At 40.6% G+C, this 23,658-nt stretch overlaps 1 protein-coding gene across 3 annotated transcripts in view; it reads right to left on the bottom strand.

Moving 5' to 3' along the window:
• Nucleotides 1-10,671, bottom strand: part of LOC145987783 (synaptotagmin 1-like) — a 321,930-nt gene extending 311,259 nt beyond the window's left edge. Inside the window, exon 1 of one of the 3 annotated variants that reach the window (XM_083122473.1) lies at nucleotides 10,643-10,671. The gene's annotated coding sequence lies outside the window, so the exon portion shown is untranslated. Of the gene's footprint in view, nucleotides 1-1,399; nucleotides 1,513-10,642 lie in introns of those variants that run through there. The other 2 variants (XM_083122478.1, XM_083122474.1) reach the window with 2 other exon arrangements.
• Between the last annotated feature and the right edge of the window lie 12,987 nt (nucleotides 10,672-23,658).

The raw sequence follows: 23,658 nt of genomic DNA on the forward strand, positions 1-23,658 counted from the left end.
TCAGAAATACTATAATGTGTTACTGGGTCAATTTGTTCATATCAATTGATGCATTTTGCGCGTGTAGAACTAAATTATCCGTCGCAAGCTGCTTTTCATTGGTTGATGGTTGTCCAGTTCATCATATCCCAAGAAGCTCCCCAATTGTCCTCACAATTCTAAACTCAAATCAGAGCTTTTACTGGGATCGAACCCAGGACCACTCACACCAAAGGCAACGGCGCTGACAATTTAACTCTACATGTCGTTCCTAATTTATCATTACAGACGTCTTACTAGCCACTCAAAATTTTCTGTACCATCTGGTGCAGAACACTGGACTTTCTATTACAAAACTGACAGCAATATCCACTACACCAGCAGGGTGACTCACACGCACACGGGAAATCAAAACCAAAGAGTGGCGTTTAACGAGGAAATGTTACATATGAGGTCATAGAAAGAGCCAGTTTTATGAAAATGAAATAATCACAGTCTATTTTCGCGCTCTGGTTTGCTTAGCCTGGGACGAATATAAAGAAACTTGAAAGCATAGGAGATAAAACTTGTTTTGTGTGTTTACTTCCGTGGGCGATTGTTTTACAAGAACGTTCGTTTCTGAGCCGGCTGATATCATTCTGGGAGGTCTTTCAATAATGCGATCGTGGGCGGTTGCCACTCGCCCCCCCCCCCGCACCCCATTATTTTCACTCTTTATTGTTTGACATTTCTTTATTTTCTTGATTCACCCCCTTCTCTTTACATATATATGTATAATTAACGTTACAGTTCAAGGTCAAAGTACAAGTGTGTTTTGTGAATCTGATTTGATTGATTTCGTATATTTTACTTCGCTTTTCTGCCACTTTTGGCTAATCGCGAAGATGAGGATGAATGATGGTTTGATCCCAAAGAACACCCATGCCCAGGCTGGGATTTGAACCGGGACCTTTGGCGTCGTAGCGCGCTGTGCTGACCACGCCATGCCGGCTGTGAATCTGTGGACAAAAAATTACGAAAGAGACTAATGAAGTGTTTTGTGTTGAGTGTAGTGGCGTTTTATAGTAACGCTACGAGAAAGTTAGGAAAACCAACTAGAAGCTTTAGAAATGTGGCTATGACAAAGATTGTAGCGTGTAAAATGGATAGGTAAAGTAAGAAATCAAACTGTGTTGTTTCTAACAACATTACGAATTACAACCGCCTATACTCCTCCTACAGTTTCCTCGAGGTACCTCATTGACAGGAGGTTGTGTGAGCAATGCATATCGCTTTATGCAGGAACATGGGACGTCCTTGAAAAATTTCCCACCTATCACCCATCCCGGAAACCGAAGCTGGATCTCCCGCGTGGCAGTCAGGCGCTTTACTTGCGATTCTTATCAACAAACTGTAACTATGAAAATAATACAGTACTTACTTAATTATTAGACAGGAGTCTGGTAGTTTGGCATTGTTACGAGATTACAGCGATCCAAAACTAATATAACACAGAAACGAACGAGGATGTTATTGAAAATCTTGGAGGCAAGGAAAAACCTAGTCAAGCAAAGCGTGTGTTGCGTTGCGCACTTTGCGAAGGCCAGAGGAAACGCTTCAAGAGCAGATGTCAGTCACATTATCTCCATGGCAACGCAGCAGGCAGCAGCTTCTGATATTGCGCAAATGCATTGTGTAAAGGCAGGAAGTAACATTCGTAATGCCATATTAGTTTATGATTGCGCTACAGAATTTATTCCCATGTTGTTTCCGAATGAATTTCCTCGAGGGCTGACCAGCAAGTAAGGTGACACGTCAGGGTTGGTCAAGCAGCGAAGGGAAATTGAAAACTTTATGATATATACTTCAACAGCTCAAACCTGAAGGTTTGAAGTAGCATAATCTATCACTATCCAGGACACATTTCAAGCTACATGATCTATTACCCAGATTGCAGCACTGTAGACTTTCAACATCGAGTTACAGCGAGATAGTCCTTGGTTTCAAACGAGAGGTGTCCTTTACGTGTGTGTGGGATGTCCTATGCGTATATAGTAACTCTAAAAACTGTTCTTGCAGGGTAACGAGACTGGTGACTGGACCAACAGATACCTCTGTGATGCTGTGTGTTTAGACCTGTGTCTTGCCATTATACGAATGGTGTCGGGACGTGATTTGATAGCCTCATCTCGTGTGTGAGGAGGTGTGTCTCGTTCTCGTTTAGAGTTGTGCCATACTCGGGTTAATCTCGTCCTCGTCATTCGTCAATAGTCTCGAGATACATAGTGTAAGCAATACATGTAGCGTGTCACCGAACAAGCTTTAGCGTCTTCAAGAGTTCATTGGAAAATAACTTTTTTCAACGATTTTCTGCTAAACGCTTCATTTCGATGCTACGACCCCCTCAAAAAATGAATTTTCTGCTAAATGTATGACACCACGGTGCACAGGTAATCAGTTTCCACTAATGTATTGGGTTTGCTATTACCAATGTGGTGTTTGACAAATTTTAAGTGGGGAGGATACCAGTAACTGCTATTGAAGCATCTGGACATTATATCAATTTTATACATGGTCCGCCAAAGTACCAAAAAGTACCAACATATGGATGACCAAAGGTTGCTCACACCACTCCAAATACCATCTGCCTATTTCTATAAACTAAATATATGACCTACAGAGTCTTTCAAATGAAACGCCCGATAACAAAAATTAATTATTAATTTTATTTTTATCCGACAGGCAAAACAACTACAGTTGTCGATAAACCAAAATTTTAAAACTTTTTGGGGGGGTTGTTACAGGTTTCGATCTTATGCCATCCGGAAAGGCAACATTTACATTAATTCCAAAAATTACCAGGACATGTTGTACAATCTTTTTCTACCGACATTACAACGGAAATGTAAGTTGTCTGTTGAACAGAAACTTGTCGTCACCAGGTTTCTTGAATCCACAGAAAGTTCCGACAAGAGTACCAATATGCATATGCATGGGTACGAGATACATAATCAATTAGTTGATATGGATATGAGAAGCAATTTAAGGAGAGGTCACTCTGTACATCGCGTGCAGTCAACAGTCAGAACACCGGCTCTTTCTTGCAGAAGTGCGCCAAGCTGTCGCCAACATTCCACGAAAGAAATCTTTATGGCGATTATCAGTTGAGACTGGCATGTCGGTGACAATAGTGTGGAGTATTTTGCGACGAGATTTACGCATGTTTCCCCATAAAATCCTGGTGCGTCAAGCATCGACAAACGTTGCGAAACAACTTAACCAACTTTCTCAACTTGATCGAACAGCAACCTGATGTGTTGGACAACCTTTCGTGCAGTGACGAAGCTTATTTTCACTTGACAGGAGAAGTTAACAAACAAAACGCTTGTTTCTTAGCTTTGGAAACCATCGAGACTCCTTTGTTCTCTCAAGAAGTGTTGACATGGTATGGTCCAACCAAGAGAGGAGTGATTGGGCCGGCCATACGTCTTTAATGGTTGCATTAATTCCAAAAATTACCAGAACATGTTGACCAATCTTTTATCTACCAACATTACAACACAAACGTGCTCCGATACGTCTTAAATTGTTTCAACAGGATGGGGCTAGGCCACACACCACGATTCTCCAGAGGTCCGTTCTCGCTCTCATCTTGACAAGTATCTAAGGGCTTGGTGTGTTTCTTTGTTGTATGACAAATGCATGTAATTAAAGCCCTTCAGATACAAATTATCATATGTCGTTGTTTCCATTTGATGTTGATTGATTGATTTGATTGATTTTATTTCGCTTTTTGTACCACTTTTGGCTAATTTGCGAAGATGGGGTTGGTGAATCGACACTCACAAACATTCATGCCCAGGCCGAGATTCGAACCCGGGACCCTTGGCGTCGTAGCGCGATGTGATAGCCACTCTGCCACAGGGGCCGGCTTTTTTGTTGTTGTTGTTGTTGTAACACTTAATATGCCTCCTCGGTGGCCGAGTATGTTTTGGTGTTGGACTCAAGATCTCGGCTGAGAAGACTCCATGTTCGAGGCCTGGCATGGGCGTTCTTCTGTGGGTGTCCCTTCACCAAACTCATCTAATCATCCTCATTGGGCCTCCCCGATGGCGTAGTGGTAACGTAACGTCGACGCTTCGTAATCAAGGGGTAGAGTCCCGGTGGAGGCACATTACCCAGTGATTCGGAACCCACTATAAACTGTAGGTCCAGTCCCGATTAGCGCATCTGTGCATGAAGTAGCCTTAAAACAATAACTTATCCTCGACATCGCGATTAGCCTAAAGAGTCGAAAAGAGACCTACAGAACGAAATACAAACAATCTCCTTTCATACCATATAAAGAGCCATGAATTCAAATAACAGAAATTGTAATCCCAAGAAAAATACGTAAACAAATCCTGATATGTATACCCTATATTCCTCTCCTCATACATATCTGATGTCCAAAAAATTCTAACCTAAGTCACATGGAGATTCCCCATCACAAAAAGCGCCTGTAGAATATTTTGCATACACCACTAACGCTGTACAGACGTTCTGATTCCAGTTTTGCGTATGACGTCCCAGAAGTTCAACGGTCAGAGCCATCTACAGGAACGAACGGCAATTTTCCGCTTGGTGAGCACCTTTCGAAGCGCCCTTTGAATTCTTCTTTTTCGGAAAACATCTCTCGTGGGACTTTCTGAGTGTCCCATTAGCATCTTCTACGGATTCTAGCCTCGGGCGACGAGTGGAACGGTCCTCAAACTGCACAAGTTTTCCACCTCCATTGCGAGATAGCGTTTTGAGTCCTTCGAAAAATCACCAAACTGGAACAGGCCTCGGGCAGGGTATCGAGTTACAGAAGGGTTTAGTGGTGTGTGAAAGTAATATCGTGGAATGTCGTATGTGATCTTGTGGTTTCATTTTTATCGTGATTTGTGTCTCGCTATATGTGGTTGCAGATAAAAAGGACATTGGAATATTAAGTAATAAGTTTTATGGAAATTTCTCACCACATAAACCCCTCCTAGACGTCCAATATGATTTCTCACTCCCCTGGAGTAGTCTGATACAGTAAAGCAATATTTGTGTTTTAATTTATTGGATTAGGTTATTTACGTCGTTTTTCTTTCTCTTTTGTCTAATCGCGACAATGATAGTTCATGATATGATGAAATTGATGGACACTCACAAAGAACAACCACGCCCACAAGCGGGATTCGAAGCCGGGACCCTTTCCATCGTAGCGCGCTGTGATAACCACTTCGCCACGGAGGTAGGCAATTTTGTGTATTAATCCACTACATACACACAAAAAAATAACTAATCGTAACTGAACCTACACTTTAAATTTGGATATGTTCCCGCTGGGAAGCAAACCCAAGAATTCTTCATTACAAGCCAACAATGTTAAGAACTACACTTTCTCAAGGTTTCGAGTAAGAGAGAGGGAGAGAGAGAGAGAGAGAGAGAAAGAGAGAGAGAGAGAGAGAGAGAGAGGGAAAGGGGGAGAGAGGTGAACATAACCACGTTATACCAATAGTTATAGATTTCTCGTGATTATTAATATGAATTTAATTACTGCTGTATTCATTGTATTTTCTTAATGTAGTAAATTTTAATAGAATACATTTCAAATTATTTGAAATGTCGTTCATCCGAAACTGTCGTGGTCCGCGGAATGTATGTGTGTGTGTGTTTGTCTATACAGGGTGTTTCATAAGTAATAGCGCAAACTGACACAGTTGAAAGTACACGATAAAGCAAAAAAGTCTCAGTAAACATGGGTCCGCAAATGAGCCGTTTCCGAGATAATTGCGAATGTGTGGTTTCAAGTAGGGATGGCCAAACGGATCCGGATCCGAAAAATCCGGATCCGTTTGGATCCGGATCCGGATCTCCTTGGATCCGGATCCGAGAAATCCGGATCCGAGAAATCCGGATCTACTTGGATCCGGATCCGTAAATTCCGGATCCGGATCCGAGAAATCCGGATCCGGATCCGAAAATCCCGGATCCGGATCCGAAAATTCCGGATCTGGATCCGGATCCGAGAGCTCCGGATCCGCGGATCCGGATCCGGGTCTGAAAGTTTCGGATCTGGATCCGGATCCGAGAGTTCCGGATCCGCGGATCCGGATCCGGGTCTGAAAGTTTGGGATCTGGATCCGGATCCGAAAATCCGGATCCGGATCCAAGAGTTTCGTATCTCAATCCCATTATAATATTACCACACCTTAGTCCTACAAGAATTTTTTTCAAGTGTTGTTCCTAAAATACTTTGCTACGCATCGGCTAACACACTCGTGCACAAATGTCCGAAGTGATTTTGTAAATGCCATTGAAACGAATATGTATTCATTCGAATGTATTGGAAATGAAAACACACATAAATGTGAGACATTCCATTCCAGGATGAAACCTTTAACACATATAACAAGATAGAAATGTTATAGAAAAATTATACAATTGTTCTACAGTTACAGTTTTACAAATTAAAATAAAACATTATAATATATGTAGTGTTAAATAATTACAAAGTGTAAGACTAACAAGGGAGGTTATCTAAAGGTCCCCCTCCGATTTCCATGAAACTTGGCAGTATAGTGGGGCCCAAAGGAAGAATTACGTGTTTTTTTGTTTCAGCTAAAAAACGGTTTTAGGGGGCAAAACCCCCTCAAATGTCAAGATGAGGACAAATTGAAGTGAGGATCTGACCCCTGTGTCTTTCCGATTTCCATGAAACTTGGCAGGTGTATAGTGGGGCCCAATGGAAGAAATACGTGTTTTTTTGTTTCAGATAAAAAAACGGTTTTAGGGGGCAAAACCCCCTCAAATGTCAAGATGAGGACAAATTGAAGTGAGGATCTGACCCTGTGTCCCCCTCCGATTTCCATGATACTTGGCAGGTGTGTGTATAAACGGGCCCAAATGAAGAAATACGTGTTTTTTTTTGTTTCAGCTAAAAAACGGTTTTAGGGGGCAAAACCCCCTCAAATGTCAAGATGAGGACAAATTGAAGTGAGGATCTGACCCCTGTGTCTTTCCGATTTCCATGAAACTTGGCAGGTGTATACTGTATAGTGGGGCCCAATGGAAGAAATACGTGTTTTTTTGTTTCAGATAAAAAAAACGGTTTTAGGGGGCAAAACCCCCTCAAATGTCAAGATGAGGACAAATTGAAGTGAGGATCTGACCCTGTGTCCCCCTTCGATTTCCATGATACTTGGCAGGTGTGTGTATAAACGGGCCCAAATGAAGAAATACGTGTTTTTTTTGTTTCAGCTAAAAAACGGTTTTAGGGGGCAAAACCCCCTCAAATGTCAAGATGAGGACAAATTGAAGTGAGGATCTGACACCTGTGTCTTTCCGATTTCCATGAAACTTGGCAGGTGTATACTGTATAGTGGGGCCCAATGGAAGAAATACGTGTTTTTTTGTTTCAGATAAAAAACGGTTTTAGGGGGCAAAACCCCCTCAAATGTCAAGATGAGGACAAATTGAAGTGAGGATCTGACCCCTGTGTCCCTCCCATTTCCATAAAACTTGGCAGGTGTATAGTGGGGCCCAATGGAAGAAATAAGTGCTTTTTTTGTTTCAGCTAAAAAACGGTTTTAGGGGGCACAACCCCCTCAAATGTCAAGATGAGGACAAATTGAAGTGAGGATCGGACCCCTGTGTCCCCCTCCGATTTCCATGATACTTGGTAGGTGTGTGTATAAACGGGCCCAAATGAAGAAATACGTGTTTTTTTTGTTTCGGCTAAAAAACGATTTTAGGGGGCAACCCCCCTCAAATGTCAATATGAGGACAAATTTAAGTGGGCATTTGATTTGTGTGTCCCCCTCCGATTTCCATGAAACTTGGCAGGTGTATAGTGGGGCCCAAAGGAAGAAATACATGTTTTTTTTTTGTTTCAGCTAAAAAACGGTTTTACAGGGCGAAACCCACTGAATTGTCAAGATGAGGACAAATTGAAGTGGGGATCTGACCCCTGTGTCCCCCTCAGATTTCCATGAAACTTGGCAGAAGAAATACGTGTTTTTTTGTTTCGGAAAAAAATTTGTTCTAGAGGGCATCCTCCTCTCAAATGTCAAGATGAGGACAAATTGAAGTGGGGATCTGACCCCTGAGTTCCCCTCCGATTTCCATGAAACGTGGCAGGTGTATAGAGGGGCCCGAAGGAAGAATTACGTGTTTTTTTGTTTGAGCTAAAAACTGTTTCAGGGGGCAAAATCCCCTCAAATGTCAAGATGAGGACAAATTGAAGTAAGGATCTGACCCCTGTGTTCCCCTCCGATTTTCATGAAACTTCGCAGGTGTATAGAGGGGCCCAAAGGAAGAAATACGTGTTTTTTTGTTTCGGCTAAAATACTGTTTTAGGGGGCAAAACCCGCCTCAAATGTCAAGATTAGGACAAATTGCCGTGGGAATCATCTGACCCCTGTGTCCCCCTCCGATTCCCATGAAATTTGACAGGTGTATAGAGAGGCCGTATGCCCCCTGTTTCTTCCTATGCCATATTTACGTGGTTTCGGGGACTTCAATTTCTCCTCATCTTGACATTTGAGGGGGGGGCTCTATACACCTGCCAAGTTTCATGGAAATCGGAGGGGGAGACTTAGACCTCCCTAGTAAGTAAGTGTATTAATTAATTACAAACCGCGCACGCGAGCACACACACTATATATATATATATGTGTGTGTATGTATATTATATATATATGTATATTAGCAGGTAACAATATGTTATAAGCACATTCTTACTTTCCAAAGAAGCGCATGTGGGATGGCAAAACGGATCCGGATCCGAAAATTCCGGATCCGGATCCGAAAGTACCTGATCCGGATCTGAAAGTACCGGATCCGAAAATTTTGGATCCGGATCCGAAAATTCTGAATCCGGATCCGAAAGTTCTGAATCCGGATCCGAAAGTTCTGGATCCGGATCCGGATCTGAAAATTCCGGATCCGCGGATCCGGATCCGGATCCACAGATCCGGATCCGAAAAATTTTAGGATCCGGATCCTAAGGATCCGGAACCAACCGGATCCGGATTTCGGATCCGCCAGGATCCGGATCTGGCCACCCCTAGTTTCAAGCCGCCACTGACTTCATTGTTTGTAAACGTCGTCCTAGTTGGTAAAATGCTAATAATGTGTGCGAATGTGTTGTTAGAAGCCGTCACTGAATACATTTTGTAAACACTGAGTGCTCCTTGCGCGTTTCTAGGTGAAGACCGTGGGAAGGCTGAGGGACAAGGTGGCGTAGAGTAGATGTGTGGCAACACTGTGGGTTGAGAGTGTATGTTGCAGATGGTGGGCGCACTCCGTGGACTTCAAAGCCAGCCTGTCGTTAACGTAGCTAGCGCGTCGACTATACTATCAGTACAGAGAATTGTACATGTTTGTGACCAATTCTGAAATGAACCGAGGGTGTTCGAAAGGATTTTACCAACTAGAACGACGTTTACAAACAATGAAGTCAATGGCGGCTTAAAACCACACATTTTCTCGATTATCTCGATAACGGCTCGTTTGCAGACCCATGTTTACAGAGGCTTTTTTGCTTCTATTATCGAATAATTCACCTGTGTCAGTTTGCGCTATTACATTTGAGACAGCCTGTATGTACGTATGTGTGTGTGTATGTATACATATTTTAGGTAATATTATGTAATCATTACGCTTGGGATCGGCCTCTTGCCATTCCTAAATCTTGCTAATAAGCACATGGGAATGGATATGAAGTAAAGAAATGGCTAGAACAACTTTAAAACAGGTTTTATCCTGGATTCAAACGCAGGATTTTCCAGCATTTGGTACTAATCCCTGTGGATACCATTTTCTGTTTTTTAAGGTACGTTATCAGTTTTGTTACTTGCACCAATCACAATACAACGCGAACAAACATCATAACAAAATTAATATGTAGCTAGTGTCTGCTATACTGCGGGACACGAAAATGCGAGCTTCAAGGTCAACCGTCTCCCCGCTCTTTCCTTCGCCCCTCGCCCGGTAGAGTTGTCGCATTTGTAGATTCATCTCAACACGAACGGGTGCAGTTATTTGTTGTTGGCGATTCGGTAAAGTTGACTGTTAGTATTACCATGAGTGACACTAATAGTAGTTATGGCAATGAAAAGTGTCCCTCGTACGCCATATCAACGAGGGAAACTATTAGGCAGGCATGACCTCAATAAATAAAAAAAGAACTTTTGGCCATGCGTGCAGATTTTTTTATAGCTGGTAACCCAGAAATGGCAAATACTGTTAATTTCAAACAGGTCCATACACTAACTGGTATCATCTAACTACTGATATCATGTGTACGTGTCGTCAGAAGATAGAATCGTTTTAAAGAGGAAAAAGAAGATTTCATTTAGGTAAGAAGAGACAGAAAGAGGTACAACGAACGACGGAGAAATAAAAGAAAGGGAGAGAAATCAAGACAAAGTAAAATTGAGAACGAGACACAGAGGACATGAAAATAAATGATCACCAAAAGAGGGAGTGAGCACGGACAATCATTTATTATATCTCCTCTCAAAACAGAAAACAGTTACAAATAAAAAGGACAAGAAAATAATAAGAAGGCAAATTCCCAAAGGGGGCCCATTGACAGCAGGCGAGCAGAACAGCAAATACAAATTAATATGAACTCAGTAACATCAGAGACGCACATCAGTTAACTTACCTTAGACTGTCAGCTAGTGCGAAAACCAACATCACACAGCATATGCCAAGGCGCAATACTCAGAACTGGCTTTAGGTACTCGTAAACCAGCCGCCCAGGTCGTAAAACAGATAAGCTCCTACCAAATACCTTGTTACGTAATGCCTGGCGACAGAAAAGAGAAACCGATATGGGTAAGGTGAGGCGGTTTTCAAATGGCAAAAGGCAGTCGCCAAGGGAATACCTGCAGTGTTATATCAAAGTCTTGCTTCTTCTTTATCTTCCCTTGACATGCACTGTTTTCAGTGGCAAGGGCAAGACTGCATAGCAACACTAATACCAACATCAATGTCTTGAACGTTAGACGAAGGGCACCCCTGCATGGCTTACTTCAGAATAAAATTTATGCATGGGATTGATTGATTGATGTAGTTTATTTTACTTCGCGTTTTGTGCCTCTCGGCTAATTTGCGAAGATGGGGATGAGTGATGAAATTGATGAATGGACATTCACAAACAACCAAGCCCGAGCGGGATTCGAACCCGGGACCCTTGGCGTCGCTTTATGCATGGGATATGCGGTCCAGTCGGTAGGGATGTCACGCGGAAGATCTGGTTTCAATTTCCGAGGTTGCTGATTCCCTTTAGGTGTGATTTTCCCCCTCAATGTTCCAGCAAAAAGTGGTTCTCGGATTCGCTCAGCATCTGATCAATGGCAATCTTGGAGTGCAAAGGTGACCGGAGAGTAGTGCTGATCACTGTCAAAGATGGCTAATGGTATATAGAGGCAAAGCCATATCTGAACATCTTTGATTGCATTTTATGAATGTTTTGCTCGGAATGGTAAGATGGTGTACATTTTTAATGTGTAATTAGTGCTCGAACTGGGGACGGATGTGGTGGAGGGTGCTCCCCAACCAGGAAAGTTTAAGCAAACCACTTCCCCTACCTGTCTTCATGTTAAACCATAGCAGCACCCCTTCCTCCCGTTAGTCCAAAGATTCAAGCAAACATTATCTCAACTAACAATTTCCATTTTAAGGATTGTGTGTGATAATGAGATTCCCAGAAGCTGTAGTGGTAATTCTTTCGTCTTTTAATCAAGGGGTTCGATCCTCAAGGGAGTCGCATAGTGGTTCAATTCCCACTTTAAACCTAAGGTAATAATGTTTTTCTTTGAAATGGAGTGTCTGGTTAATCCATGCATAGTGAAATTCAAGTATAATGTCATTAAGAAATTCGTTTATTTAATTAAAAATCACCTGGTCGAGATCGAGAATGTGTGTGGCTACACCTCCTATTTACCTTCATGCCACAGTACAATTAACAGGGGAATGCTTTACTTTTTACATTTTTTACCTATACTGGCTGTACTGATATTGCAAATTATTTTGGGGGCATCAGCGCTAGTGGCGGACTCAAGACCATCTCTCGTGGGGGGAGGATTTACAATTTCTTTAGCTGTCGCTGCTACGTTTCTTGCTAGTTTTAGACGTTTCGAAGCAGTCATCGCTAAATACGTATTAGACTTCAAAGAGGAGCGATCGCTATTTATTCTAATATAAATTAGAAATTTATTACTTTTAGACATCTCAGGATGGGCGATCGGCTGCCTTTAGAATCTTAAGAGAGTGATGAATCACTTTTAGACATTTCAGGAAGGGCTATCAGTTACTTTAAGACATCTTAGGATGGGCAAACATTTACTTTTAGACAAGTTAGGAGGCTGATCAGTCACTTTTAGACATCTCACGATGGATCACCAGTTACTTTTAGGCATCTCAAGAGGGATGATCAGTTACTTTTAGAGGTCTTAGGAAGGATGATCACTTTCATATGTCCAATGTGGATAAGGTTATTGAAGCTTAATGGACGAGGCAGACATTGAGAATACTACATCTCCCCCATAATCCACCTGTACAAGCATCTTAACTCCAATAAGTAGTTGTACGAGTCTAGCGCAGCAAATTAATATGTGCTTAACATGTGGAAATCAGTTCTTTGTGAAGAATAACCGACTGTATAAAGAAACTCAGCACACGTATCGACAAAGCAGCTATTACTCATACATGCACCATGCATATAGCCGTCTCGTATCCTACTTCAAACTGTAGGTTCAGACCCGATTAGCTTATCTGAGAATGATCTGAACCTGAAACAAATTTGGCCAAACAAAAGATCTCATTAACAACATGGACGCACATGCAAACACTAAACCTACACATTGCAACATGTCATAAAGGGGTGTGCAGGTAAGAGCCCACACGTACACGACCTCGGTGATGTGATCAGTACCACGCTCCAGCCTCCCATTTCTCCTTTGGTCGCCCCTAGGTGCCAGGGTGAACCCCACAGTTACTTTGTGCAGAAGCATTGTCGGAAATATTCTCGCCTACAACGAGAATCGAACCTGGTATTCTGCTTGACAGTGAGACACCATACCAACTGGACCATAGAGGCTTTCCCATACACATATACATATACATGCACGCATACAAACGCGGGCGCGCAGGCACACACAGACACACATACATTCACAATCTCATTGACATTGAGAAAGTATTGTACTGGTTTCCAGGGGCGCCGACTTGTTAAAATTATTGGGGGGGGGGCTCTGATCACTGAAATAAATTAATGAATGACTCACTCCCTTCCTTTTTTAAGTTTTGGCCTCAGTGTTCGGAATCTCGTAAAAGTCCATGAATTCCTCAAAAATATCAAAATTTTCATTCACAGTTCGAAAGCAGAACGGATGGATATGTCACAAGTTTCGTCAACCATAATAGCAAAATATTCCCGACTTTTAATATCTGCTACCACGGAGCGCAAAACAGATATCCCTAATATATCAATGATTTCGTTCTGAATGTCATGTGAGAGCCATTTGTAGCCTGAACGTCCCATCCACTACCCTAGTTCATGCACATAGTCTTTTGAAACTCTTTTAGTAAAAATGTTAACAATACTCATAACATAGCCCCCCCCCCCCCCCCAAAGTTGATGGTCTAGAACATTTCAAATGTGTATTTGAAGTTAAGTTCATGTGGCACAATTCAGAGTAAACTTTACAAGAGAAGCAAAATAATACATTAGATCTTCTTAAGCAAAATTATTTGGAGGGCTCTGCCCCCATATCGTTAACATTAGGGGGGTCCCATAGACCCCCCCTTAAGCCCCATGGAGTCGGCGTCTATGCTGGTTTCTGATATGTATTGCTCGACCCCTTCTTTCTTACATTCAGGCAGGAGGTGAGGAGAGGGGGAAAAAGATAAAGTATTAAAAATAGTCACGACATGTTAGCATGGTTCGAACATGTTGGCACAACTGGTTCATTTAACAGCAAAACAGGTAAAGAAATAACCAGTTTTGTTTTCCGATAACTTGGTTCTTGAATATACCAAAAACTCTCCCCAGCAACCGTGTGCGAATAGAATTAACTATTTTAATGTACGAGTAGTTCTTAAAATTGTAATGTTGTAGTATCCAAAGCGCTTCATTCTACTGTACTAAATTCCCCACAAAATTTTCTATGTTTCATGTGAATAAATATGAAATGATATCACGTATGCGTAAGGCTATCTTCAATAGCGTGATCATGAGTCGAACACTTAACGTACGAGTATATGCCTGGCCTCTTCCCGATAGCGTTGTGGTAGAGGCGTCTCCTTGTAATCAAAGGGTCCCGGGTTTGATACCCGGTGGAGGCACATATTAGTTCAGATCCCACTTTAAACTGTAGGTCCAGTCTCGTTTAGCTTTTCTGCGCATAAAGTGGACTTGAAAACTCCAACGGCAACACAAAATTCCATATTTAGGCTAATATAATGTAGTTTTTCTTGTTTTCCTGGGGGTAAGAGGGCGGACTGATCGACTGGAAGAGCTCTCGCCCCCCCCCCTCCCTCCTCTAGCGCTGTCACAGAGATCAAGAAACTGAAATATAGTAGAAGGAAGTTCATAAACAGAATATGCGACCCTTGTCATCTGATAACTAACTTTGGACAGAAACTGCTTCACAACGTTCCCATAGTATTCTGGTGTTCCTCCCTATTGAAAAAAAACTCTGTAAAAAGTACCTTCTTCCATAAGCAAGGATGAAAAAACCTGTTTATTTAACAAATCCAAGTAGCCCTAAGCATTTAAGGTTCCGTTGATGAAAAATTGACTAACCAATCGTGTTCCACACAGCACACCACACCATTAACTTACCAGCACTAACCATTCAGCTTTGATCTGTCGAAAATGGGTTATCAGATAAAAAGCATCGAATATTCTGTTTATAACTTTCTTATGAACATAAACATTAGCCTTGTCACTGTGAAGAACTTTTAATTCAATGGAAGCGTCACACTGTAAATTGTTCGCGACAACCATTCATAATGCGCAGCTCTTCGTGGATGTATCCGATTAAAATCGTGTGCAATGGCATGCAAACTTCTCTCCCTAGACATCACTTTCATCTCGATGCATTACCGATGCGCTAAACAAATTTTAAGGCATTTTTCTAACACCTCAAAAAGGAGCAAATTGGTACAAGAATTCAGTCATAACTTTTTACTGGTTAAAGATACGTCGAAAAAACCTTCACCATTGCATTTCTCTGAAATTCTAGTCTGATTTGATATATCATATCACCTCCTTCCCTATTAAAATTCTGAAGTTGAATTCAAGATGGCGGACATCAAAATCAATGTGGTTCCCCCTTGGCCTGGCAACGATTGGTCATCACCATTTCCACGTTACGCGCTGCAGTAGCCTTGTACTGAGGGTGTTAAGTGACTTTTTGAGCCACCCTGTAGATATATGTATATTTAATATATATATATATATATATATATATATTGTAAAGAATCATACAAAAGAGTTAGTTATTCAGTTTTCCTTTAAGTCCATCGAGGTCACTCAAGTCCACTTAATACATAGATGGGCTAATCTGGACTGGAATTACAGTTTAAAGGGAGATTGGAATCATTATGTGCCTCCACGGGGCATCGAACTCGGGATTCCTTGATTACAAGGCAACGACGTTACCGCTACACCACCAGGATACCCAATAATAATAAAGATTTATTTATTTATTTATTGTTTTAAGTCCACTTTATGCACAGTAAGGCTAATCGCAAATCACCTACAGTTTAAAGTGGAATCCGAACCACTGTGTGCCTCCACCGGGTATCGAACCCGGGACCCCTTGAATACAAGGAGACGACGCTACCACTGCGCCATCGGAGAGGCTCAAATATAATAAGAAAGGAAAAGAGGCATACAAGAAGGAAAATCTATTCATTTCTATATTAATTATGAGTAATTACAAATTACTTGTATTATTATGTATACTCATTCAGCAACAATACAGTACTTCTCTGCGCATTCGAGTTTCTCTGTCGACCTGTTCGCAGCCTTCAATCGAAGCATGCCACCTGCCGAAGGGGCGTTGTCCTTGGCCCCTGCTGAACCTTAGTCCCCCGCCCTGCAGCAACATACATGGCAAAATGGAGAACAATGTGAATGCAATATGTTGTTGAGAGTTGTCTTGGAGGAAGAGATTTGCTATTGCACTTCATCCTAGTGGCCGTGACTTCATATGATTTTTGAGAAGGGCAAGATTCACAAATTTTATGTGTCTGTATGTATATGCGGATTCGTATCAGTATTAACGCAGGTGAAAGAAAAAAAATCCCATCCTAATCCAGACTTTTCGAAATAATTTCCAGATTTTTCGAGATCCCGTACATTCGGGAAATTCCATTTCTCGATATTTTCTTCAGCGTACGATTTTTTTAATATGAGTTTTATTCCAGAAATGCAAAAACCATTACTTAAGGGGAGGGGGACGGCGAATAGTGTGTTGAGTTGTAGATTTTCATAGTGTTGGAAAATGGTGAACTTTTCTAAACTTGAAACTTAAAAAAATCTTTTCAATACCATCGCGACTAAACAAATTCAATCCTGCACATCCCTATATATACATAATTGTTATACACACACACACACAAACATACACAGTGCATTCATTTGGGAAATGTGCCGCTCAACCGCGTGCCCTTGTGGCGGCTAGGATAACGTCGCTTGCCGGCGAGATCGGATGTGCTTGCCAAGCCGAGGATTCGTCTAGTTTCTCTTCCGTAAGCACACTGCAAAACACTACAATAGAGCTAACTTTGATCAACTATAGTGGATCCACAGGCCAACGAACCAGCGGCGACCCGCGACTCCCGTGTATAGTACTCCCGCGTGGTGGGGAGGGGCAGAGTGAAGAATGCTTCGTTATGGCCCTCCCGAGTTGAGCCTATGGGAGGGAAGATGCACGGAGACTTTTGGCCGAAGGTTCTTTTCCTTGTGGTCGATCTATACATGTTATCGAGAGCAGACCTACGCAATCGGGACATTCCACCTCTATGCCTCGAATTCCAGTATTTGCTTCTGTATCGGCGAATGCTATGCTCGAAGTGATTGCATGGTATCACCCAGCAAGGACGTATTTAAGGAGGGTCCAGGGGGTTCGGACCCCTCCCGAAACATTTATCAAGTACTAAAATTAAATAATGAAAAATGTATTCGTTTAGCCATTGTTATATAATTTCCTCTGAACTTATTGTAAGAGAAGGATTGTATTGGGAACATACTGCTTTGAAGAACGGAAAGAACATATTTAGGGGATCCGGACTCCCCCCGGAAAAAATTGGAAAGTATGAAAATTAAATAATGAAAATATACTCGTTTAGCAATTTTTGTATAATTTCCTCTGAACTTACTGGAAGATAAGGAGTTATATTGGGACCATTCGGCTTTGAAGGACAGGAAGGACGTATTTAGGTGGTCCGGGTCCCCTCTCCCCCCACACACACACCCGAAAGACTTATTAAGTACGAAAATTAAATGAAAATATACTCGTTTAGCATTTGTTGTAAATTTTTCTCTGAACTTATTGGAAGACAAGGAGTTATATTCGGACCATTCGGCTTTGAAGGACAGGAAGGACGTATTTAGGGGGTCCAGGGATCCAGACTCCACGAAAGACTTACCAAGTACTAAAATTGAGTAATGAAAATAAAAGCATTTGTTGTAAAATCGATGGTTATTAATTTCCTCTGAACTTTTTAGAAGGCAAGGATTATATTGGGATCATACGGCTTTGAATGACATTACAAAGAAGATTTATGTACACCACTACTCAAAATAATATGCATAAAATTTTAATCAGAAACTTACTTTTCTCCAAATACATGTAACATATTTTTTGTTATTCGATAAATATTCAATTATTCATCTATTTGACATTAGTTTCATTGCCAGGACACTTGTTTTTATGTAAGTTATTCCGATCTTAACTACAGGTATATCTCTATTCTTATACAGTCTTTTTACCTAATCGTGTAATAAAAATATAATACTAATGTATGTATTGTAATTAGTATTAATTTGATTTAATTTAATTATTTTAATTTAAACATTATTATTATCTGTCTTGAGACACTTGGTTCAAAATATAATATCAATTTATGTATTGTAATTATTATTAATTTGATTTAATTTAATTATTTTAATTTAAACATTATTATTATCATTCCTGAGACACTAAGTTCGGACCCCCCCCCCCGAAACATATTTCTAGATACGTGCCTGTCGCCCAGCTAGCAAAATTTTCCCAAAGCATCCCCCAGCTAACACCAAGGCTCGACCAAACACCCTTCCAGCTAACATTCTCCACTTGTGTCAGTACAAGGAAAGCACTTCACATATGTATGCTTGAGTCCACTTCACTCCAGTTGAGGAATTACACGCGTCCAGTTTAGCCAGTTGGCGGCGTGGTTCCAGCCGATACACGGGCACGCGTTCGAGAAGCACATTGCCCACATGAAGTCACTGTGTGACGTGTGTGTGTGTGTGTGAAGCTTCAAACCGAAGGAGTGTTTTTTTGAGGGGACAACACAATTATAAAGGGAAATATGTGACGTTTACCCCTTCCCTTTGTGACGTCTTGCTCGCTTTCGGTGTTGTTTGGAACAATCCGTCACAAGCCATTATTTTTTTTTTTTTTTTTTTTGGAAGTACGTGCTTTTTTTTTTTTTTTGCCTGGCTATCTCCCTGTAAACAAAAAAATAACACACCCTCCACAAAAGAATATACTTACAATATATATATATATTAAGTTTTTCAACCTCGGGTGGCTTCGGTGCTATAGGGAGAAAACCAAAAGGACCTAACCATCTAAATGGGCACAAGTCAAAAATTACTAATCCCAGTTTTACCTTTTTTGGGTGTTAAACAATGCGTCGCTCCAATATCTTCCATATACCGCCAGCTGGTCGGGAGTTTTATAGCGGGCTCGTCTAGTCCCACTCCCGACGAACTGACATGTATATGAGCAATCAAAAAAATACGACTCCCCCCCTTTTTATGACCCTTTGCCAAAAGAAAATATAATAAATCAGCTACACAAGAAGTTATGTTGAAAGAGGGGTGGACTTATCTTAAAAAGCGCCCAGCGCTTTGCGTAATTTCATGAAAAGTAAAATTAGATAATTTCTCAACAAATACCTTTTATTTTTGCTCAACAAGTGGCACAGTTATTTGATTGCTTACAACAGTATTAACAATGTATTTTCATTTAAAACTCGATTCTCTCCAGAAAAGAACAGTTACTAAATACCCCTCCCTTTTCTTAACAGACTTTCTCAAAAACAGACCTTTTTTTTTTTACAATGACGATCCACGTCATAAATTCCTTTTTTGATTCCCACTATCATTTGCATCATTTCTTTTTGACTACATTTTAGTTTGGAGGAATTAGACCCGAGGAATAAGAAATTATTAATGAAAAAATGAAGTTAGAAATATTCGCCCAGACAAATCTTTTACGTAAAAAAAAAATGAAAGATTCAAAAATATCTATTAAAGTAACTCGATAACTAAATCATTCTTGTAATAATACTTAACTCCGTGTTTGCAAGGATTCCACGTGCTAGCCAAAGCTCTCAGGTGTATCGAAAGATAATAGCTGAGTCACGCCCCTTTGACCCAACCTGCCATCACGTCGTGGAACACCGTTGCTGGAGTTCCTGATATCGGAATCGGCGCGGAGAGAACACTGGATCGCTCAACAAGGAAAAACTTGAACTACGAGAAACTCGGTAGGTGGCAGTCTAGTCGCCGCCATGCGAGTTTCTTTGAAAACAAACGAAGTTTCTTCGCGAACTAACAATCTCGCGCATTGGTCTAATTCCTCTATACAGGGTGGGCCGAAGAATGTGGCGAAACGGGATATACAAGTCCCGATTCACCACAACCTCCCCCACCTTCGAAAAAGCAAAACTCAGGCACCTAATAGCAAACAATACACTTGTACCAAAGCCAAAAAAGGCGTATAAACCCATAGCCATATAGCAGCATATATCTTCAAAAAACTATTTTCGTTTGATTTTGTTTTTTGCAATTTTTTTGTTTTTTTCCAATATTTTGTGATATCCCGATTAGCCCAATTAAAAGATAATATGAAACAAGGTATAATAAATAATGGAATATATATCCAATAAAGATAAAAATAGGCATAAGTGAAACCATTAATATGAAGTAGTTGAGACGAAAAAATACCAAGGCAAAAATATAACTAATGAGCACAATAATATGTCAATAAATATGATGAATACAAATGAAGCAAGGGCCTTGCAAACACATAATGATGCTGAAAACTGACACTTGGACAAAACATGATGATAATAATAAAGATTACATGCATAATATATACTCTGATTAAAATGTCGTCCTGGAGCAATAACAAAAGGAAAAAAACTCCAAGGAAGAACAACAAATTGTGGCCAAATATCTAAGTTCACACATATATATAGATATATATGAAATCATCAAAATAGCACGATCCACCTGAAAAGGAAAATAAGTGTCCAGTGCACCGTAAAGTTTCTGCATGAATGACATTCCAGAACTATCCAGCGGTGATCACCAAAACACACCCACAGGGTCGGCATTCAAGTCCCAAAATTTTAACATCACAATGAATCCATCGAAGGAGGAAGAAATATCAGTCGATCTGCCTTGTCCATCATCTTCGCGCATCCCGCAGCAAAGGTAAATAAATATGGAGGTCCAGCGTCATCTTGCTAACAAAACAACGTAGAGCAACGCTCAGAACGAAGAACACAAAGGGTGCTGGAAATCTAGTCAAGCTTCGACCAAACCATGTCGAAGGAAACAAGACAATAATACACTTTCCAAAACACCATACTGAAGATCGCAACGACGAAGATACGAAAATTCTTCTCACAATAACCAGGGCAAAAATTTATATATAAGTAGCACTGCCCAAAAACACAGAATAAGGTGGATCACCACCACGATTGAAGCACTAAATATTCACTTGTGTGACTCCAAGGAGAGTACGAGCCAAAATTCACACATAAAAACCACAGGCGTTCCTTGAGACATACCTGAATTCCCAAAAAATTCACCGGGTTGGTGCAATCCATGAACACCAAAATACCGTTCCAGGCGGAGATCCAAAAATCCAGTCCAGATCCAAACATGCAATATCCATGCAGTATAGCAGGAAGCAGGGGCGTACAGATGTACTGACGAAAAATCCATGTCGGCGACGAGAAGCGGTGGAAAAATAAGGCGCAGCGTAGCATGCAGAATCTAGTGGCACTGGTCACTAACAACCGGGTTGGTAAGCCACATCAACACGTCAAATTCTCCAGGAAATGTACATGCAAAAAATAAAATTAACCAAAATTACTAATTAGAAAAGAGAAGAAGGAAGAAAAGATATAGAACAGATAGAGAAAAATATACACTCTGGAAAACAATATTGAACAGGTAGAAATAACAAGATTCTACAGAGCAAGACATACAAGTTAACAAAACTGCTCTTATCGTCGAACATTTTGGGGGGTTTCATTAGGCATGCGAACTCTACAAGTAGCCTGTACATGTCCCCATTTCGAACATCGACGGCACTGAACATTACGCCTAGACATACCATTTACATTATAATTACCACCTCTAAAATTGGTGCCTGAACCCAATTAAATATTTGAAGTCGTCGCCATTAACCTATGTGTATTTGTATTCATTTTCCTTTCATCCGATGGCGGAGCGCTATAAAATTTTCGCTCCATGGGAGAAATGTCCCGTGCCAATTTGAGCAATTCAGCTAAATTCTTTGGCTTAGTTTGAAACAAGAGAAAACCCCGTGTATTCGGGTGCAAATTTTCAAAAATTTCATCAATCAAAAGTGTTTCTTCCCAGACCAAATTCAAGGCATTGGCACAATCAATGGCCGAAGAAACGTAAGTGGATAGTGATTCTGTAGCGTGTTGTACTCTGCAAACATGAGAATTAATAAGTAAAGCTACAGTGTTTGATAGAACCAGGGTTGACCATATGTGACATTTTAGGGCAAACCAAGAGGCGGAGGCGGCAAGTGCCTCACGCCAAAGCGTCTTCAAAAGTCCCGTAGTTTTCCTAATAACATTACGGAGAACAAGTTGGTCAGGATATATATTAAAACTAAAAAGTAATTGCAAACGTAAGACAAAGTCAAACAAAAAAATCAACGTTTTCCCAATCACATAAAGGCAATTCATCAATTTCCGCATCAAGGTTACGTAAGGTTACTTTATCTGATGAAGAAGGTTGAAAAACAGATTGCTCCGTTTTGCCGTTCGTTGTAGATTCTCCCCCGCTTTCGGGGCTAACAAACAAGACCTTAGGTACCTTGACATAATCCACCCGCTTGGGTGTAGTGGACGGGTCCAATTGGACATTGCCTCGAAGCTGTGACATAATAAAAAAGGCACAGAAAGTCACATTTGAAGGAAATAATGGGAATCAGAACTGAAATTTAAACAATTTAAAACCCTGAAAAAAAAATCTATTAATAATCAAAGATAGTGGGTGTAGGAAAATTCTGCAACTCGGCAAGGCAATACATTTAAGTTAGCAACAAATCACTAATAAATTCAATTCCCCCAAAAAATTTTACTGCAAACCTGTTTAACAGAACTAAACGCAGTTGGTCAAAGGCGGAAGTCCAACATTGGAGCGAAAGCACCTCGGGAAACGTGGCCGTGCCTGCTACCATATAGTTTGTGACGTCTTGCTCGCTTTCGGTGTTGTTTGGAACACTCCGTCACAAGCCATTATTATTATTTTTTTTTTTTGGAAGTACGTGCTTTTTTTTTTTTTTGCCTGGCTATCTCCCTGTAAACAAAAAAATAACACACCCTCCACAAAAGAATATACTTACAATATATATATATTAAGTTTTTCAACCTCGGGTGGCTTCGGTGCTATAGGGAGAAAACCAAAAGGACCTAACCATCTAAATGGGCACAAGTCAAAAATTACTAATCCCAGTTTTACCTTTTTTGGGTGTTAAACAATGCGTCGCTCCAATATCTTCCATATACCGCCAGCTGGTCGGGAGTTTTATAGCGGGCTCGTCTAGTCCCACTCCCGACGAACTGACATGTATATGAGCAATCAAAAAAATACGACTCCCCCCCCTTTTTATGACCCTTTGCCAAAAGAAAATATAATAAATCAGCTACACAAGAAGTTATGTTGAAAGAGGGGTGGACTTATCTTAAAAAGCGCCCAGCGCTTTGCGTAATTTCATGAAAAGTAAAATTAGATAATTTCTCAACAAATACCTTTTATTTTTGCTCAACAAGTGGCACAGTTATTTGATTGCTTACAACAGTATTAACAATGTATTTTCATTTAAAACTCGATTCTCTCCAGAAAAGAACAGTTACTAAATACCCCTCCCTTTTCTTAACAGATTTTCTCAAAAACAGACCTTTTTTTTTTTTACAATGACGATCCACGTCATAAATTCCTTTTTTGATTCCCACTATCATTTGCATCATTTCTTTTTGACTACATTTTAGTTTGGAGGAATTAGACCCGAGGAATAAGAAATTATTAATGAAAAAATGAAGTTAGAAATATTCGCCCAAACAAATCTTTTACGTAAAAAAAAATGAAAGATTCAAAAATATCTATTAAAGTAACTCGAT

Source organism: Lepisma saccharinum, chromosome 5 (assembly GCF_977018435.1).
Source record: "Lepisma saccharinum chromosome 5, izLepSacc3.1, whole genome shotgun sequence".
In the NCBI taxonomy this organism is placed as follows: Eukaryota; Metazoa; Arthropoda; class Insecta; order Zygentoma; family Lepismatidae; genus Lepisma; species Lepisma saccharinum.